At 29.2% G+C, this 22693-nt stretch overlaps 1 protein-coding gene across 3 annotated transcripts in view; it reads left to right on the top strand.

Moving 5' to 3' along the window:
* The window catches only part of LOC112688028 (putative ATP-dependent RNA helicase TDRD12), a 47420-nt gene that overhangs the window by 19615 nt on the left and 5112 nt on the right, over positions 1 to 22693 (top strand). Inside the window, exon 1 of one of the 3 annotated variants that reach the window (XM_025561065.1) lies at positions 20425 to 20550. The exons of the other annotated variants lie outside the window; for them this stretch is intronic. The gene's annotated coding sequence lies outside the window, so the exon portion shown is untranslated. Of the gene's footprint in view, positions 1 to 20424; positions 20551 to 22693 lie in introns of those variants that run through there. 3 annotated transcript variants of the gene reach the window in all.

Raw genomic sequence — 22693 nt, forward strand, 5'->3', positions numbered from 1 at the left:
AAAAATGTTGCCATCATCACTACGTAATTCTTCTGCTGATGGATGTCCAGGGCAATTATCCAACAATAATAAAGCTTTTGGAGGTAAATTTACATTTAAAAGGTGCTCACGAACTACAGGAACAAATTGTTTTTGAAACCAGTCTAAAAATAAAACACGAGTGGCCCAAGCATTTTTTTGTCCACGATAGTATACGGGAAGGTTAACTGATTTAAACGCACGTGGTTTTTGTGCAGTCCCAATGACGAGTAAAGGCAATTTATGTGTTCCACTTGCATTAGCACAAGGCATGAATGTTATTCTAGCTTTAATCATTTTTATTCCAGGGGCGTTTTTCTCATGACTTGATGTTAATGTATGCTCTGGTAACATTCCCCAGAATAAACCGAATTCATCAGCGTTATAAATTTGTTCTAGGTCCAAATTGTTTTCATTTATGACTCGCTGCAACTCATTTCGAAATGGTTCGATTGATGCTTCGTCACATGAAAGTTTCTCACCCGTTATTTTAAGGCGCCTAATACCATGACGATGTTTAAAATTGTCTAGCCAACCTCTACTAGCAGTGAAACCATCTTCCTGCTTTGTTATTTCACGGTGAAATAAACGTGCTTTTTCGCAAATTATTTCACCACTTATCAGAATATGTCGTCTCCGCTGTTGCATAAACCATATAAATAAAGCATTTTCGAGAACAAGATTTTCCGGTTCTTTTAAAGTTTTACGTGTGCCTGGACCACGTTCAGTTGTGCTGACAAACTTCATAATTTTTTCTTTATTTTTTTTTATGTCACCAACAGTCGATTTACCTATTCCGTACTTCTCAGCAATCATACCATAGTTCTGGCCATTTTCCATTAGCTTAATTATTTCAATTTTTTGATCTAAAGTTAAAGTTACGTGTTTACGAGGAGCCATTGTACAAACAAGAATAATAACCACTCGACAAGAAAGAAGTAAACGAACTGACCATCGGGCATCGATTTATTACCTACATATGTACATATTAATCTTTACTAGGAACAGTAGGTAATAAAAATGACGAAATTGTATTTGTCGATAACAATATCTTATGCATAGATTAATTGGGTTCCGGGATTCTCGTAAAATCTATTTACGAACAAACGGAATTTTGCCGTCCGGATTACCGCGTTCACCGGATTATCGGGGGTCCGGACTATCGAGGCTCTACTGTAATTATAAAAGACTTACATTTTTTACTCTTATTGGTTACAGAACATTCCAAGAAAGTTTAGCCTCTCTCAATTCTCCCTCAATCTCTCAGTGGTGTGTATCAACAACTTGAGCAAATTCTTCCTCTATTATCCGTATATAATAAAACGTTATTTAGTATGATTTAAAATTTATATAAATTTATTAGTTAATATTTATGAACAGTTGAATTTTAATTCTTATATTCTACACACAATATATTCAAATTAAAGAGTTATTGCTTATAACTCGGAAGTTGATGCATTTTGCATTTTTTTTTTTTCGAACTTTGTAGAAGATGCTATCCTGGCCACAAATGTGTTTCATTAGCATGTGAATACAAATAACTAATTTTTATTTTGAATTTTTTTGCATTTTTTGATGTTCGTTACTTTTCAAGTCATTTTTTGACATTTTTAGGTGATTTTTTCACATTTTTAGTCATTTTTACTGATTTCACACTAATTCATTTTTTATTATTTCTTATCGACCATTATACCAATAACTTAAGACTTGTTCGATTTTATCTCGTCAATTACATTTGTCGTTGTCGTGTTGTAGTGAATATTAGGTACCTAAATTTTATTTTTTCATAATATTTGATTAGTATCCGATATTATCTCGTTGCTTCATTGTCATATTATAATGAATAATACCTATTATATCTAAATTTTATTGTTTTTTCGTAATATTTTCGAAATGGTGAAAAATAAAACGTCGGTTAGTGCTCATCTCATCTCCCAATCACTTCAGTGGACGCGGAGAGAAATGTTTCTAAATATAAATATAAATAAACACATAATCGTCATTTATTTACTTATGATAAGAATATATATATTTACTTTATTATTGTAAATTATACTGCCTAAAAATTAATTACCTCTTTAGTTTTACGAACTAAAAATGAATAAAAAAATAAATTTCGCTATAATAAACAATTTCATAATAATTTCAATCAAACTACAAATATCAAATGTTCAACGAAAAAGTTTACATTATTTTAATTAAAATAATTAATTTGAATAAATTATACATGTATCACATACTTCACGAGGAGGGTGTTATTTAAAAATAATCGACAAAATTATACACAACAAAATAATAACTTTACTTATACTTTATTGTACAATCATCCAAACACATTAGTACATTATATATGAATAGATATTATATATAAATTATATAAAATACATCAAATACGATCTTATCATACAATGCAATAATTTTGATTTTTGAGTAATTTGTAAGCTTTGATAAATTTATAAAACAAATGTTTGTCATTTTTTTATTTCATATTTTAAGGACATTTTTTATTATTTTTATGTCATATTTTGAGTAATTCGTATGTTTTGATAAATTTATATGAAATATTATAGTAAAATAGAATAAAATATTTAAAAAAATGTATTTTTATTAATTTAAAACAATTATTTGTAATTATTTAGATCATTTTTTAAGGACATTTTTTGTCATATTTGCATCTTTTTTTAGGTCATTTTTTAATGTTTTTAAGGTCATCAACTTCTGAGCCTTACTTATAACTAATTATGGATAAGTGTCATGTTGACTAATTTACAACTGTAATGTAGTCACTGAATATTAACCTAGTCATTATAGATACAAAATAATTGCCTTTATATATTTGCAAATAAATTTTCCCTCCGAATTTATGTTTGTTATCAATCCATTTCAAGTACATTAAATACCGTTTTTTACTTGATTATTTGAATAAAACCTAATTTAATACATACGTACCTAATAACAATGTCAAATTGAGTTTTGCCATCTTTTAGAACACATACATTAATATATCAATTCATAATTAACGCAAATCATATCAATATTTATTCATGCGTAAAACAGTTGTGGCCAATATTATAATGTGACATAGGCCCTTGAGCAGTAATCGTCTAAAGGGGGAGAGAGGGGGTTCAAAATTATATAAGTTAAGTTTGGTAAAAAGGCAATAAAAAAAAATACATGTTAGAATATCCATAATCAAAAATATTAGGATCGAAAATCAGTAAATGTCAACAAATGTCTGAACAGCTTGAATAGCTGACTTTGCAGTAAAAATGGTATTTTCTTAGTAAAAATTTAAATAAAAATAACCTCAATAGGAGTGGTTAAGAGCCCTCAAAATACCCCTTGTGCACGGGCCTGATGCCATATTAATATGTAGAAGATATTGGATTAATCAATAACTCGTAAAAATCTAGTTATAACACAGATTAACGTAATATGGTAGGTATAACTATTTTTTAGATAATTTATATTTATGTTTTGCTAATAATAATATATTATAACATAATTAGCGTTTAAAATAATAAAATCATTATTAAACTTATTATTATAAAATAATATTTAAATTTTATATTATACGAATTCTGAGAATTATTAAAATAATAATATTTACTTTCTACGTTATCTTATCTAGAATGATAGTAATATATATATTGAAATAAATTCTGCTTGGATCAATACACTAAGATCTTAATAGTTAAGTATTATGTGTTAAAACAAAATAATGTGATTGTATTTGTTGAGTCTAATACAAACTTAAATATCGTTAAATGATCCAATAATAATAAAAATGTTTTTTGTTAGATAAAATAAAATATATAAATAATTATTATAATCCAACAATATTTTTAGCATGTTGTACTTTACAGACTTGGTAGACAGTGATTTATCTACCTACTGATCGAGAGAAGAAAACATTTCTAATAAAACTGAGAACGAACGATAGCAGAGCAAAAAATTTAAATTAATATTCACTGACTTTATTGACATAAAAAAAAAAACAATTTATAAAGATATGCGTAGATATTATTATTTTTTTATAAATATTTTATGTATAATATTGTTTTCAATATTATACCATTTAAATAGTATATTTACAATATTTTCGTTAAAATTGTTTTAGTATAAATCTAATTTGAAAATATTATGTCAATAATTAAAAATTATTACTAGATATTTACTTTAGTATAGTATATTAAACTGCCTAAAAATCAATTACCTCTTTAGTTTTACGAACTAAAAATGAACAAAAAAATAAATTTCGCTACAATAAACAATTTCATAATAATTTCTATTAAACTACAAATATCAAAGATTCAACAAAAAAGTTTATATTATTTTAATAAATTAGACATGTATCACATATTTCACGAGGAGAATACTATTTAAAAATAATCAACAAAATTATACACAACAAAATAATAACTTTACGTATACTTTATTGTACAATCATCCAAACACATTAGTACTTTATATATGAATATTTATCCATGTGTAATTCACTAATTTATAAGAAAATGTTTTAATATCTTATTAGTCTCTTATATATATATTTTAAATTAAATAATATATGAAACGACATAAAACCACGAAATAAGATTATTACACAAAACGGTGTAATGAGAAACCGGGTCCCGGTTTACATTATTACTATTGTAATAGTTATATATTTCGTTATGATAAATATGCGTGCATCACGGTTTATGATGAATTCTATACTTTAAAAGACTTAAGTATAATAAGGTTAAATATAAGGTGGATGGGTGTTACTAAACCTGCAATACCTTCTCTGGGATGAATTATATTTAAAATGTAATATAGAAGATTCTATGAACTACGCAATTCGTAATCTTATAACAATTTATCACTATTATGAAATAAAAAATTAATATTTAAAACAAATTTCTGGATTATGCAATAATATCCAAAACTATGAAATGATATTGATACGAAAAAAACTTATTGATTAAACATTCCATAACATTTTACTGTGTTGAATATCTTAAAAATCGTTACTGTTTCACTACCCACTTAAACCATACAAATTACTATCGTGGCTTGCGGTCGAAACGGTATAGACACGGTATTTCTCCCGTGGTGAACCCAGAGAGTAGTACAGCCGGATTAAAGATTCGATGCCAACCTGAAATAAATTTATTACCGGGTTAGCATACACAATATCGATAAAACATCTATGGACTGACATAAGTCGTCGTATACGCCATGGTCTGACGCTTTATGAAATAATCGGATTTTTAAAAATTGATATAAAAGCAAACGTTTCAAAGACATAAACTTAAAATAAAATCAATCATAATTTAATACTTTAGTTGTAGTGATTCATAACGCAAAACATGTTTTAGATTATTTTAAATTTTAATAATTGCATGGTTCGTATGAATGAAATATTTAGAGTATATTTTCCCCATATTATTGTAAGTAGAGCTTAGGAGAGCCGAGGCTGCTTAAGGACAAGTCAAAAATATTATAATAAATATTAAAATAAGCCATTAAAATAGGATTTACTTCAGTTCCTTGTTTGTTATCACCAAATAACCATACCGTATAACGTTTATTGCTTCATTATTCCGTACGACCATCATCAACTTTTTATTTCAATGTATATTAATGCGTAAAAGTAAATGACTATGATTGTTATGTATTGTTTACAAACAAAAAGACTACAAATGTGTTTATTTATATTATATAATATTTAATGTTTTTTAGTATGTGCCCCTATGACCAGGATCAACGAATTATAACTACATAGTTTACTTATTAATTGTGACGAATCTAAACTTTTTTTTAAAACTATTGAGTGTGCCAATCAACAGTCAGATATTATCAATACCTAAGTCCCTAAAGCTAAGTTCACATAACGAACGTTAAATGCACGATTTTTAGTCATTGTTCACATGAATTACAGTTTTTATATCTTAAGTTTACGTTTTCTAACTAGTCAGCTGAATTTTATATTCAGTTGAAGATAGACGTTGAAGAAGCTATAGCTCAGTGACGGACTGGAATAAAAAAGCCCGGGGTGCAAAAACATTTTTAGGGCCCTATCAACATTCTATAAAATAAAAAAAACATATAATGCACTTTCTATTTTATTCTCAGCAAATTGTTTTAATGTATTCATTATAGTACATACTTATTTTCTGAAATAAGAAGAATTTCAGTTTTTAAACAATAGGACTGTATAAACTTAATCTTAATAGTGTAAAATAAATTTAATTTTTTTTATAATAGTTACATTTTTATCTTTTGAAAACAATTAATAAACATCTTGTATTATATTTGTGTATATAAAATGTATAATTTTTAAAAATGTAATAATTTTGAAAATGTTGTAGAAATTTCTGAAATTTTATCAATTATACTTTCTGTATCAGGCAAATAATCGTTTTCTATACTTAGAAGAAGTTGCGCGTTTAATAAATCTTGTTCCATTGTTGAACGTAATCTGTTTTTTATAATTTTCAACTTGGAAAATGCCCTTTCACAATTTGTTTGTGTGCATGCCAGAGTTAATATATATTTATATAATATATATAAATTTGAATACGCTGCTGAATGCAAATTATATTTTTGTAAAAGTTTAAAAACGCATGGTATGCATTCTTCACAATCATTTTTTTTAATTTTAGATTTAGAAAAGTCGAAATATTTATCATCGCCATTGTTGTCATCACTACTTTCATCTTCGATTTGTTCACTATTTACTGGTTTATTTATCGATTGTACTATCGGTTTTTAAATGTGTTGGTCTTGCAAAAAAATTAAGTTTTGTTTGTTTTGGATCTCTACTCGATAATTGTAATTCTTTCTCAGACCGAATTTTACGTTTTTCAGCTCCACTTTTGTGCTTATAATATTTGTCTGCCATTATAAGCGTATACTTCAATACCAACTCTAAAAAATGAATGTTTCAAATTTTTTAATTTAAATGCATCGTATTCAAAGTATCACAAAAATAAACATCGTTAAGTTAAAAAAAAATGTTGTGGAAATAAAAAAGAGTTTTTTGTTTTTATTTCATTAGAATCATCTGTTGGAGTGTAAATATAAAATATAAATGCAAATATAAAACTTAGATATACTATTTCAGGACAATATTTAATACTAATATAATAATTTGATTTCGATAAAAAATAATAATTTAAAACATTAATGGTTTTTTATATAGGTTATAGGTAGTTAAAATAATGTGGACTAACTTTATTTAAAACAAAATATGAACATATGACTATCGTGTCGTCACAGACCTGGATTAAGGGTCAATTAATTGTACGAGTATCATATCTATTTTTACTGCGTCGTTGGTATTGATTGTGGTCGGAAGAATAACAACAACGATGACGACCGTTAATTTTATTGTGATTTTATTAAACACTTATGTCATAGAATAATAATTTATTATAGAAATGTCAGTGATCACCGTTTTGTGTTTACTGTTTATGGCAAATTTTTAATATTTGAATTCTCGATTGCTGAAGTGCTGAACGGCCAACGCTGGTATATTTAACCCTTTCAGTCCCGAATTATAACCTGATGGAAAAAAAATATTTCATGTGTTCTTTGCATTAAACAAACTCAAATTAAGAGAAATTTCGAGTTTTGAAATTTTTAGACTACCCAAACTTGAATTTTGGTGACTTATCATTATAATGGCATTTGGGCGTTAGATAGAAAAACTTACGTTGCCAATATAATGGCATTTGGGATTTAAAATATAACACACTATATAATATAAATAACCTAATTAAGCTTTATTCATACTTTATCATCACTAAGCAACAGAATATTCAAAACGAAATAACGAGTAGGTACCCGACGAGATTCGGATAAACAATAAATGATAACAAATTACGAAGCGGCGAAACGCACGTGCACGGTGCACTATCACAGAATAATATAATCAGTTATTATAAAAAATTTGTATAATTTAATACGTATAATCCGGGCCTGCCTGCCGACAATATCTATGTATATTATTTCATAATTATTAATAAATAGAAAAATGTATTGATAGAAAAACTTTTAAAAAATGAATATAAGTACCTGTTTTTCTAGCAGACAGCAGTCAGTACTTTAGCAGGTCAAACGAAATTGAATAGTTATCGGCGAATCGACGTTATCGTCACTCGTCAACGTTGTCGGTCGTAATAATATAAAATGTGTGTGAGTGTGTCCATACGAATATAATAATATGATATGCTATATATATCTTTATAGCATGCGGAAATGTCAGACGATAATAATTAATAATAGAAACATTATATTATCTTAAATTCCCAAAATTATATACCTACGAAATACGAATTCAATAGTTGGTTATGTACTTATGTCTATTTTAATCATTTACAATTTATACTTTTGTATTATTTATTTTAATATTATGTTTTGATAATAAATACAATTAATAATAAGAATAAAATGTGATGGTGGCAAATAATGATAAAGTAATTATTTTCAATATAAAAAACCTTTTTTGTTTTTCTATGGGCCCGGGGTGCGATCGCACTTTAGCACCCCGGGCCAGTCCGCCACTGCTATAGCTTATGGATTTTAAATAGAAGAAGTAGTATAAAAGGCAGAAAAATTGAAAATATTGGGTTCATTCTAATTTAAAAAATAGACTTACAACCAAGTTTGGACATTTTTTAATTACAGTAATTGAATTACTTAAGTTTTTGTGATTTTAAATTAATTACCTTAAGTTTGTGTTATTAATAATTAAAAATGGCTGAAATTATATTTTTCTTTAAAAAATGAAAGAAGTTAGAACTCCGAAATTTCAGAAATAATACATACAATTTCTAGTAAGATAATATAAGTATAGAACAATGCTAAAACTGTAGGTAACATTCGACCAAACTCAAATTTTCGGACTCATATTAAGATATCTAATTAAATAAATAACATATTTATATTATATACATTTTATATTATCATTATACTCCAAAATTTGTAATACCTAAATCAAAGTAATTTATTTTACATTGCTTTAAAAGAAAATACATAAAATTAATTTTGGAATATTTGAAAATTATTTAAAATAATAACAACATCACAGATGGCGAGACAATTTTTTAGTATGTATGTCTCCGTAGTCCAGTCAATCTTTAGTAGATATTTTTTAAAGTGGTATTGAATTATAAATAATCAAATTTTTTAATGATAAAAATAAAAAGCTACAATGCATAAATAATTATCCAGTTGTTAAAGTATTAAATATTCAATATAATTCTGATATTTGTTCGTCAGCCCAGGTTAGAAAGATTGTTTTATAATGGTACCTAACCTTGAAGCTATTTGATGAGCAACTAGAAAAGCTTATTTTTTTTAAAAGGAAATTATAATTATATTTTATGCTGTTTTATTTATTATACATGACTTATTTATTTAAATTTTTAATTATGATATAAGAATTTTTTATTTAATTTTTTATATTTATTTTTTAATATCAATCCAGTTGTGACGTTCACATGAACACACTTACATTGCTCCGATGGTTCTTTCGCTCCGTTATCTCTGAGCACACTCGTTAAATTATTTTTATCATGTTCATTAGCACATTGTTCCTTTACCTATAACGGTATTATGTACAACAAAAACGGTCAGAATTCGGGCCTAGCGTCTCCGTGTACGCTTAAATCCACCAAAAGGAATCTGTCATCTTCGTCATTGTGACGGCATCCAAATGATAAGAAATCCAAAAAGTTTGTTTCACCAAACCGATTCACCGTTTTAACATCTGAGGAGGACAACTTAAGTAAACCCAACGTCATGTGTGATGCTTTCGATGCAATTTACGAGTCCATTAACCCCACTCTACGCAACAACTCCAGATCTCCGCCATTTTATATTCAAGACATTAAGAACTTCTCCGCGTTCAAAAACACGTTAATCCAGCTCACTGGTCAAAACGGTTTTACATTTAAGTCATTACCTTTTTTTTTTGATTGTCCTCCCTCAAGGTCGTGGAAGTTATAATATAATGGCAGAATACCTATTGGAAACCAATGCTTCTTTTCACATTTTCATGCCTTCTATATATCAGCCTTACAAGATCGTCATAAGAAACCTGTACCACTCGACCCATATCTCAGACATCTGATGCTCTCGACGAAGTAGGTCACTCCTTTACCCGTGTCGTAAATGTCATTAAAAACGAACGCCTACTACCACTCTTTTTCGTGGACCTAAAACCCAATACCAATAAAGAAGTTTTAAGTATATCATCAATTTTGCATACAAAAATCAAAGTTGAATTACCATACAGGACGAAGAGTGGTCCGTATCAGTGTAAAAACTATCAGACCTATGGTCATATCGCTAAATATTGCCATCACCCCTCACGCTGTGTTAAATGTGGGGGAGGTCACTCTTCAGACACTTGCGCCAAAGAAAAAAGCAGCCCAGCTACATGCGCCCTTTGCGCGGATAACCACACCTCAAACTACAAAGGATGTCTAAAATATAAAGTACTACTTAAACATCGCAAATTTACTCATTCAATTCGACAAAATCCGAACACTATAATCTCGTCTAACATTCTAAAACCATCACCTCTCCCTCCCAAAGTCTCCAACGCTTTCGTCGCCGATCCTAATAATACTCCAATATCGAATAATTCCACTAACAATCACATTTTTTCCAAATTTATTTCAGATCTTTCTTCATTAATTAATCCCCTCATTTCCCTCCTTACAGCCGTACTGCAAAAGCAATCTATTCCATAATTCATTCAATCCTTATCTTATTAGCCTAATTACCAATTATGTTATATTCATCGATAATTATATCTGTTTATCTCACTGTCACTATTATGTACTTAATTTCAAGCACTTTATTATAATCGTTGAGCTGTAATAGTTTTATACTTAAAGCTAATAAAAATAAAAAATAAAAATAAATTTTCTAATATTTATCTGCTATTTTTATATTGTAAATTGTATTATGAATAATTAAATTATATTGTTTATACTCGTAATTTGTAATTTAATTTTCTATTGCAATTTTATTTGTAATTAGTTATATTTTTTCGAATTATTTTCCCATTCCTGCTTACAACAAGTTTGTACGTCACTCTGTATCCAAATATTGTAATTTATAATATCCATTTTTGAATACGAAAAAAAAGTATTAGAGAGGAAGTACATAAATAAAAATCGTAACAGATATCTATCGCCTAGAGCCCGCATTTTAACTGAACACATCAACGCAAATCTATGAATTGACACGTTCTAATGCGTGAAGAAAAGGTATTTGCGTTACCGTTGCGTTGAACGCGCGTCATCTCCCAATGCGATTTATCATATGTACAGTTAATAGCAATAGCAATGTATAATAATTGTAAACGTGCATTCATGATTAACGCTCTTCATGTGAACTTAGCCTAAGATAAGGAGAAAATAATAAAATTTATAATAGTTATGTATCTTTAAATAGAAAGTCGAACGAATGGAGTCAGGACAATAAGAATTGTGTATATTACGTTTACAAAGCACTAACAAATATGTATGGTACCAAAGACTTTCGCAATTCAAGGTTTTAAGTAGGGCTAAGAAAACTATGCATTGAAATCCTACAGTAAAGGCATTAAAATTTTACCAATAATGCTACCAAAAAATGTTTGGCAAAAATGCATTTTAACAATGAAAATACTACTAAAAAATTACTTTAAAATGGAAAAGATCAGCTGAAAACAATTTTGATTTTATAAACATTAAACGTTACACTTACTACTATCACCTCCAATTTTCTCGGTCACTCACCCATAACCTTATCTTTAATCTAAAATATTCTTGTTAACTCCTTCTTTTCGGATTGCAATCTTTTCAATTTCATAAACTTGCTTCTCGTTTTCACTAACGATGAGCATCTCTCCACTCTCCAAGATTTTCATTTATCATATCTTTCATTAATTTATTGTTTTCTTCCAATCTCCACCCATTGGAATTTTATTTTATCGCCGAAATCTATGTCATCATTCACGCCTTCAAATTTTTTTTTTGTAAATTCCCAAATATTTTTAATATTTTCCGATTTCTAATCATACCTACTATCTTTTCAATCTCACCTCTTAACATTTTTCATTTCTACTCTAGTTTTCATGATATATAAATTTCTTTTATCCCATACAGCTGTCGAATACTACTGAGTTCCATGCTACATTGGCATCCAAGGTAATGAAACACCTGATTTGCTCCTCTACCACCTCCACCAAAAATATAATCGTTCCGTCACCACTAAAAATAACCACCTCTGATTTTCTTCTCATTCTTCCCAAACCCTCAAAAAAAAAAAAAAAACACGGATCGACTCCTGGTCTTCTCTTCCTCCTAACTTTGCCTCCATATTATTTTCTCATGTCCTTCGCTTACTCTTTTCCGCAACTTATTGTTCTACAACCTTCCCTCTTTTGAATACTATTCTTCTGGCGTAATACTTTTTCTCAGAAAAATGTTATCCTACTTAGAATATATAATTTTATATTAAAAAATGTTTAAGTTAGTATGTATTCGGGTTGAAATTTGTATGTATCCAAAAAAAAAAATCGAGCCGTTATTCGTATGTATTTTATAACACTCGGGCCGCAATTCGGAAGAAATTTTTACTACGGGACACAACTAGAACCACCCATGTTGAAATGAAAAACCAATAAATCATGTAAAATATTTTTTTCAAATAAATACTTTTGGTAAAAATCGGATTGATTATCTACTTGAAGAAAATAATAAAACGAGTGCATAATGAGATATTTTAAAAAAAGATCGTGCAATTTTGAAACGTATATACTGTGTTTTTTAAGCTAAACATGAATTACCTCTTTATGGTCATGGTGAATCTAGTTCTTATATTAACAGGGTAACACTTTAATTAATTCGTGTACGTGTCTGGACACCGTAGTGTTAACACGTTGATTCCGCATTCCGTATTTCATAGCTTTCGATAGCAGTAATTACGAGCGACCGCGACGTCGTTATCTGGTAATATATAAACATTTATTACTATACAGTCCAAAGAGCACTTTCCAAATACAACACATCGTATAGATACAATCCACCGCGCACGATCGATAAGCCCAGCCGATTAATACGTAACCCAACAAACAACTTACAGCCAAAATGAATAGACCCACATTCATGCAAATCGATAAAAATAAAAAATAAACGGATCGAAAGGTCCCACCACTTATCATAAACAAAAAAAGACTAACCACTGAACATGATAATTCATCATCTCCTTCCCCAAACTCCGACACAGAATTAAATGAAAATCAATTAAAATCAATCACCAATTAAAACAGTTAAAAACAAATCCAAACCAGCTGAAAACATATTTTTCACCTCACCAAATCGCTACGAGCCATTAAAAAACTCCCAATCCTACGAAAATCAAATCAATGCTAATAATCCACAATAAACAAATGGAAACAGAAAACGCCAATACTAATATTAACGAAAAAATCCACCCGTATTTGTTATCAACATACTAGATTACGTAAAACTCCGAGAGGAAATCTCACCATAACTACATAATAATTTTATAGCAACGAATAAAAAAAACAAAATTAAAATCAACGTAGAAACAATCGATGACTTTCGAGCGATAACAACATTTTTCGAAGAAAAAAAATACGAATATTATACGTATAGGCTCAAAAGCGAAAAGGATATCTCTACCGTTATTCGTAACCTACCAATGACAATCATCGAATAGGAAATCTTCGATGAACTCAAAAACCTAAATTATCTAAAACAGTCACAGAACTAACAAATAAAAATAAACTCCCACTTCTTCTAGCAGCCATACAACTAACCAGGACGGAAGAAGTAAATAAAATATTTGAACTCAATAGATTTTTAAACTGTATAATCACCATAGAACCATGACACAAATCTAACGTCCCACCACAAGGTACCAATTGTCAAAGATATGGACACATAAACAAATCATGCAGCCTAAACCCACGATGTGTAAAATGCGATGGAAATCACTACTACTCAAATTGCACCAAAGAATCAACAACTCCATCCAAATGCGTAAACTGTAATGAACCCCATTCGGCCAACTATAGAGGATGTACATACTATAAAAATATTACAAAAAAAAATAAAACCAACAAACGCAAAGAAACCTCAATAAACAATAAACAAACCACCAATTGCAACCGATACAACCAATACTCATATACAAACAAATCCAGACAAAAAATCATATGTAGAAATAACCAAAACCGATATACCAAACATCACAATAAAAACACCAATGAACACTCCAGGACCTCCTAAACAGTCACCTCCAAACGACAATTTCAGAATTTATCGAGAATATACTGCAAAGCGGCCAAACAGTTATTCAGAACATCATCGCGTCAATAAAGAGCAAAATGACAACTAACCCATTCAAACTTTTAACAACCCAAAATGAATATAATTAGTATCAAGGATATCATATTAGTCAACTGGAATGCTAATGGACTAAAATCCAAAAGGTCCACCTTAGCAGAATTTCTATCACGACACAAAATCGGCATTGCTAGTATCACCGAAACACACCTAAAGGACTCTGAAACCTTCAAAATACCCGGCTATGATATATATAGAAACGATAAGAAACATACACACTCCTCAGGAGGAGTATCAATACTGATTAAAAAAAAACCTAAAACACAACGTAATAATACTGCCACTCACACTTCAGATGGAAACAGTAGCAATAAATCTTATAACGAATAAACATGACTTACGTGTTATATCAGCATACAATCTACCGAACAAGAAAATTCTAAACTCAGGCTTACCCAAGTTCTTCAACAATACCCCCACCATACTCCTAGGAGATCTTAATTCCGAAAACCAAATCTGGAGCTGTAAAAAAACAAACCCAAACGGTCAAAAATTGTACGAGTACACTTCAGATTTAAACATCATGGTCTCCCCTTCACCGTGTCCAACCTTCTACCGAACAGGAGTTACCCCGAACATATTAGATGTTGCTCTAATCTTAAACTTCCCTACAAACTTATACCACAAAGTATTAAACGAGCTCGACTCCGATCATGTCCCGGTTTTAACAACCGTAAGAATACAACCAGAAACTAACCCTCCTGTACCAAAACTAATAAATCGGCCAATAAAATGGAAAATTTTCAAAGAAAATATAGATAAAATATTAAAACCAAACAGAAAATACTTATATACAAACGATATAAACTCGGGCATAATACATCTCACAGAATCTATCAAATCAGCGATAGACTTAGCACTAGCCCCACCAAACTACAAAAAATCTCACAATTATAACATACCGATACCATCCCACATACAAAACCTAATCAAAGAAAAACATAAGGCACGAGGGATTTGGCAAACACACAGATCACCAGCAGTCAAAAATACGTTTAAATCAACTTACAAGAAGAGTAAAATGGGAACTGGATAATCTAAGGTATAATTCTTACAGAGCATACGTGTCAAAAATAAATCCAAATGACTCAAGTCTTTGGATAGCTACCAAAATAATCACTAAACAGCGTGAAACAATTCCTCCTTTAAAAAAAGGATTAGCTAGAAACTAACATTGAAAAATGCGAAATCTTTGTCTAACATTTTGAAAGCTGCTTCACAACTGATGAAAACCATACAAACCAAAATGAAGTAATAGACCTTGAACAAAAAAACATTGAAGATCAACCAATAGTCAATTCCATTAGGCTATGTACCCCTAATGAAATACAGATAATAATAAATAAACTAGCTTATAAAAAAAGCCCGAGACATGATCTATTAACGAATAAAATACTCAAAAATCTCACTTCGAAATCACTATCATACATAACTAGTCTCATGAACTTCTCCATGAGACTAGGTTATTTTCCCGACACATGGAAAATCGCAATTATTATTCCCATACATAAACCAGGAAAACAAAAAAGTTCACCCAAAAGTTACAAACCCATAAGTCTACTCCCAACCTTCTCAAAACTCCTCGAAAGAATCTTGCTGCACAGAATTAAACCGTTCCTAAAAATTATACCACTACATCAATTTGACTTCAAACCATTCCATTCGACAACCCATCAGTAATAACGGAAACTGAAATAATAGTAAACGGTTACGAAAATAAAAAATTTACCACAACAGCCTTCTTAGACATATCACAGGCATTTGACAAGATTTGGCACCATGGACTTATCTCAAAAATAAAAACCCTAAAACTACCTATATACCTTAACAATACACTCTTGTCATTTATAGCAAATCGCAACTTTCATGTCAGAATAGGAACAGATACATCATAAATATATAAAGTAAAGGCTGGAGTTCCACAAGGATCTGTGCTAGGACCATCTCTATTTAATATATACTGTTACGATATACCAACACCACAACACTGCCAGCTAGCTATGTTCGCAGATGACACAGCAATAATAACGCAAAATCAAACTCTTGAATCTTCAATAAGAGACCACAAATCTCCCTCGATGAACTATCCCTCTGGTTCTCAAAATGGAAACTAACATTAAACCCAACCAAAAGCGAAGCAAAAATATTTACACTTAGAAAATATATAAACCCGACTCTACTTCAAATAAACAATAAAGAAATCAACTGGAACAACAAAGATGAATCAATAAAATATCGGGGCCTACACCTTGATGAAAAACTAAGCTGGAAAATACACCTTAACAAAAATTAAACCAAGGATACACAAGGCTACGAATACTGTACCCTCTATTAAATCATAGCTCTACCATACAAATGAAATGCTATCTACTCCTTAATACAGCAATAATAAGACCACTAGTAACCTATGCATGCCCAGTATGGGCAGCTGCCTCAAAATTAAAAATTAAAAATTACAAACTTCAAAATAAATTCTTAAAAATAGCCCTAAAGGCCCCTTGGTTTATGAGAAACAAACAACTACACAACGATACAGGCCTACCACACCTATCTACCTGGACAACACAACAATTTAAAAGTTTCCATGAAAAACTCCACAAAGTAGATGGAGCTCGTCACTACAACATCGGCAAGAGATCCACAAATCTGAGATCAAACCTCGGCTACTAGATCCTAATAAAGACACCTCAACCTCAGATACTGATCCAGACTCATAGCTAACCAAAACTATAATACATTATATACATTATAAATTATATAGTATTATGATCTGTAATCTGTAAAATAGTAACATTGTAAAAATACTAGGTGTATTAAAACAATTATACTAATAAATAAAAAAAAAAAAAAATTAATTCGTCTGTATGGTCTTGTTGTAGGTCATCCGTAGGTTTATTTATAAATAAATACAAATGTGTGTATTATTAATTATTATAAATAAAATAGAACTATTATATATTATGATAAATTAACATATATATTTTGTAGACAGCATTCGCTACTGTTTTTAACCTAGTTTTTTGTTACGTACATATGATCCCGTAGCAAGTATAATAACTTGGACCAGACAATCTATAGTCAAACCATTTTGATCCCTCGTACAGAAACTATATACCTAAACAATGTATCATATTTTTGCGTCGCACGTGCCTCTTTTATATAATGATTGCATGTCCACCCATAATGATGACATACACGATATTACTCTATACTTTTCATTCTGAAAACTGACACGGAATTCTAACACACGTGTAATCGAAGACACCTGCGATAATGGATTTCATGTAACAATTAAATAATAATTTATATTAGCTTACCATAACTGTATATTATAAAATATCCACTAGGTACTATTACAAATATTATCTATAAATCTAAGTTGCACATTATACTCGTATTATGTATTGTTGCTCGACAGGTAGCAACTTTAGCGAACGATCGAATTGGTCGCCGTTTCATTCCCAACCATATATTGATGGTCATTGCACAATTTCAAAATTTCGCTGTTCAAATTAATAAAAAAAAGTAAAAAAAATATTGATTTTCATTAATTGTGACTTGTAGTATACACAAAGATCTTAATTTCTATACAGAATTTCTCAACATGATTTTCATTAATCGAAATAATTTTGAAATAATTCTAATTTTGATTTTTAGATTTGCTCAGGATAAATATTAAACCACCGAAATCAAATATTAATACTCATAAACATGATGTATGTGTTCGTAGTTCTAAGTTGATAAGAGCACTTTTAGGAGACTCTCACTGATCACAATAATTAATTGCTATTTCCCTAAACATTACCCTTATATTAAGTAAACAATTTGTTTAAAGCCATGTATGAGAATATAGATAAAAAAAAATGTTGATTACAGTTTGGATGTTTTCAGAGCTATAGATGAAATGTAATCCTCCTTATTAAGAACATGAATATTAGTTGGTTTAAATATCATGCTTTCATACTTGAAAACTGCATAGCCAATTTAACGTATTAATTAAACCTAACGTATTAATACGAAGACCCATTCTCATAGATTTTATTTTTACTAATGATACGGGAATTATAAACTACGAATTACAAGTGATACGACTGGATATCATAAAATTTACTACATTAAATGTGGTATGTGGTCATCGAGATGTGTATACTATACTGGAGCGCGCGCTCGTCGTCAAAAAACGAGCCGGCCGTTGAATCGCTTCCCCCACCATTGCAGGGAAAAAGAACTGAGAGGTACAACTACACAACATGTAATTTCGATAATTTCATGCAATTCATGGCGCAATTAAATTGTAAACGACAAGTAAAACTATATAGTTCCTGCTCTGTTGTAAATTTTATTAAATTTAATACTCTTATTTATCAGTTATTTCTTTAATCATTTAACTTTAAGACAATTACTATTCACCAAAAACATAACGGTGAAAAATGGAAATTGCTCACATTTTGTTATTCCTGGAGGGGATGTTTTGGATATCCGTTGTGAAAAAAAAAGTTTTATAACTGAAGACAGTGAAAATAATGAATCTAATTTTAATAATTATTTATATATTTTTAATGGTGTACAGTTAGAAGAATACACAAGTGAAATACTTGATTACATTGCAGGTTATATTGTAAGAAATATATGCAAAAAAGTTGTTTGTCCTTTCTGTGTGGATATTTTATTGAGTGTTCAATAAGATCATAAATATACAGCAGGTATTCAATTTACATCTTTTGTTAGTTGAGGAAAATTAAAAATTGTATCGACGGCAGTATCTTTGATCATCAAGGAATTAGAAAAATCTTTTCAGACCATAGTTGTAATAAAAAAAATATTACACAAAAATGTGAAACAAAGTGTCATTATGTTAACAAAAAAATAAATATATTTAATAAGAATTCACTATTTTTTTTCTCCAATTCTCGCCCTATCAATGTTGATTTAAGTTCTCCAAGTCATGAATATAGTCTTTTTACAGCTATAAGTAATAGTTATATCAATATAAGAATGTGCCATTATGCAAAAGAAATTAATTCTAGGGAAGTATTTAAAAATAAATCTTCACTGAGGCAAAAATTCACTAAATTAATTTTGTTTAATAATTTGTGAAAAATTAATTTGTATGTTACTTAATATTTTTATGGTAATATTATATAAAATTTAAGACTAGCATATTTCTCAAGAAAGGTTTTATAAGTTATGTTTTCGTGTAATATATTATTACTTTAAGGTTTAAGTATTAAAACAAATATTATTATTATTTTTGTGTTATCTATTCGTTAATTTAAATGCCTCATGTAATTGTATATGTTGTACCAATTATAAATATTCGAAAAATAATATTTTGTTTTAACTGGCAGATATACAAATTTCTTGATTTAAAATTTTCGCCAAAAAAATTTAAAATCGTACTTGGGTGACTATAAAAAAAAAAAATACAAAAAAACATTGGGAGCAACGCGTATTAAAACCTGTGATTACAGAGTACATACGCATCGGACGAATACTACGTGAGTATTCTTTGCCCTGCAATAGTGGGGAAACAGGCGACGCCGACGGCTCGTTTTTCGTTGTACAGATATCATAGGAAGTACGCGTTCCAGTATAGTATATACCTACATCTCGATGTACCTATGTGGTATCATTGAACTATATGATAACTGGAACGCTCACTAAACAGTGTTGTCCGAGCGATCGTATTAAAAAAAGATAGCATATCAATTAGGTATTTCTTTCTTTGTTTAACATGTACTGCTATATAGTAAAATATATTTAAAAATCGTTTTGCTTTCAATTAAAAATGATTTAACAAAATTTTTAAGGTATTTAAAACCGTGAATCTGTTGCAATACCGTAACTGAGGGTTTCTTTGCACAAGGCCAGTGAACATTGCACCAAAATATATTTTTGTGTTTATTTGTTATTACGAGTTATAAAATGATATCACTTGATTCATTTTTTTTTGTATGAATCCTTACAATATTTACAGCCAGTCGTTTCGTATACAACTTCAAATCATTGATTTCCCTCCAAACTGTGTTTAAGTGATAAGCCGTGTTATCAAACACACAAAAACCGTTTCAAACAAAATAGGCAGATTTCGTCAAAAAATAAATTATTAATACTGGTAAGACATTCAAAATTATATCTTATATGTAGTGCAGATTAAGATTATGTATAATTTTAATCGAGTTGATATTGTTTTATTATGTTAATAAATTTAAATAGTGAAATATATTTAAATTTGACTTTTTTTTGCCAACTTTTCACCAACCAATATTTGGTGCAATATTAAGTGCAATATTTTAATTTTTTTTACAATACCTATGTTAAATAATGTTTAAATTACCTAATGTTATTTAAATATTTTTAGAGGGTGCCAAACAAATACATAAAACAATTAGGTTCACGAAACTATAGAAATTATTCTGATGAAACATTAGAAAAATGCCTAAGTGAAATAAAAAATAAGATAGATATTTATACAGAATAAGAGGCATAAGACTGTTAGGTATAAGTAAATTTAGTTTTTATTGGTAATATTGTTTTTTTTTTATAAAATTACTATATTGATATGTATATTCAGAAGTTATAAGCAATAGGTAAGCAAAAAATAGTTACCTACAAGTACCAGATGTTAAGTTCTTTTTTGTTAACAATGACTGCAATTCATACCTACATTCAGTTTGTTTACAATTTAATATTTTATAATTTGTTATAATATTGAAAAAGACTGCATTTAATACAAAAAGTTTGTTTTTATTTTTATATTATAATTTTGCATAAGACTGCAATTAACATATTTTAATTGTTAATAATTTTTTATTTTAATTTCATAATTTGTCATAATTTTGTAAAAGTCTGCAATTAATGTGCAATAAATGTTAATTTGTTTTAATTTTTCCAAACACATCAATAAGTTGTAGGCAGTGTTGAGTTCAGATAGCAAAAATAACATCTAGATAAATATTAGATTACTAGCTAAATCAATATCTAGATTAATATGAAGATAGAATATTCAATTTTTATCTAGATAAATATGTAGATAAAATTTTTTCATCTAGATTTATATCTTACAATAGTTAATTTGTATTTGTAATGCTTGTATTTTTAATTTGTATTTGTAATGCTTGCCATGTTATTGGATTCTTGGTTGAGTAATTGATTAAGGGAGGCAAACCAGGAAGGCTCGTTTCGTGTCAAAAATATATTACCTAATGAATAAATATACATATAAAATATTTAAATACCTATATAATATTATATTTAGCATACAGTAGGTACCAATTTCAACATATAACAAAATATCAAATAACCAAAATCATGGTAATGATTTTGTGACAGTTTTGACAAGAAGCTTTGATTTTGTCACCATTTATCGACACCAGTTTATATACTGTATCAAATAAATACTGAAATTTAAGTTCTGGCAATGGTGCAGGAACATCAACAGCAGGCGGAGGTGGGTCATCGACATTTTCTAGACAAATTCTTTTATTGGGCGTTGAAGACGTTATACTTAAAAAAACGATCCATATTGGCAGTAAACAAGAAAAACTTGAAAAGAGCAATAAAGTTTACGAAACGAAGTTGTAAATAACAATGAAATTACTCAACACTCATCTGTGCTCTATAGGGAGTCGCAATAGTAGTAGCCACTAGTCAGTCCCACGGATTATAAATGTATAACCACAAGCTATTATCGAATTGATTCAATGAGTGTGACCACGACAGACCAAAGTATAGTCTAGTGACTAGTATCTGGTAAAGAAATTAAATTATTGTACAAATATTATTATTTATAACATCCAATTGGGAATTGGTATTGTCAATACAAAATAGATGTGCGTGTGTATTCTTGCCGGTGGAGAACTATTTTTAGTATTTTCCACATTATTTACCGATCGACGGGACGTGTGGTGGGGTATAACTGTATAAGTGTATAACAGCTTGTATTGATATACGACCGCGACAGCGTCTGCAGTCGGCGTACGGGTTCTATTGTTAATTTGATAATAATGAATCGTCATTAAAGATTAAACATAATTGCATAGTATCATATTATTATAATATTTGATGGAAAATGACTAAATGAAAAACGTGCATTATAAAATGAGATTTATCTAGATAAGATAAAGGTACTTAATTTTCATCTAGATAAATTACCTAGATAAATGTATCTAGATACAACTCAACACTGGTTGTAGGTATTGATTTTATATTGTTACATGATACATACCTATCTAATGTTGTTAGAAGACTCAATTATT

Source organism: Sipha flava, unplaced genomic scaffold (genome assembly GCF_003268045.1).
Source record: "Sipha flava isolate LNK unplaced genomic scaffold, YSA_version1 109_pilon_pilon, whole genome shotgun sequence".
Lineage (NCBI taxonomy): Eukaryota > Metazoa > Arthropoda > Insecta > Hemiptera > Aphididae > Sipha > Sipha flava.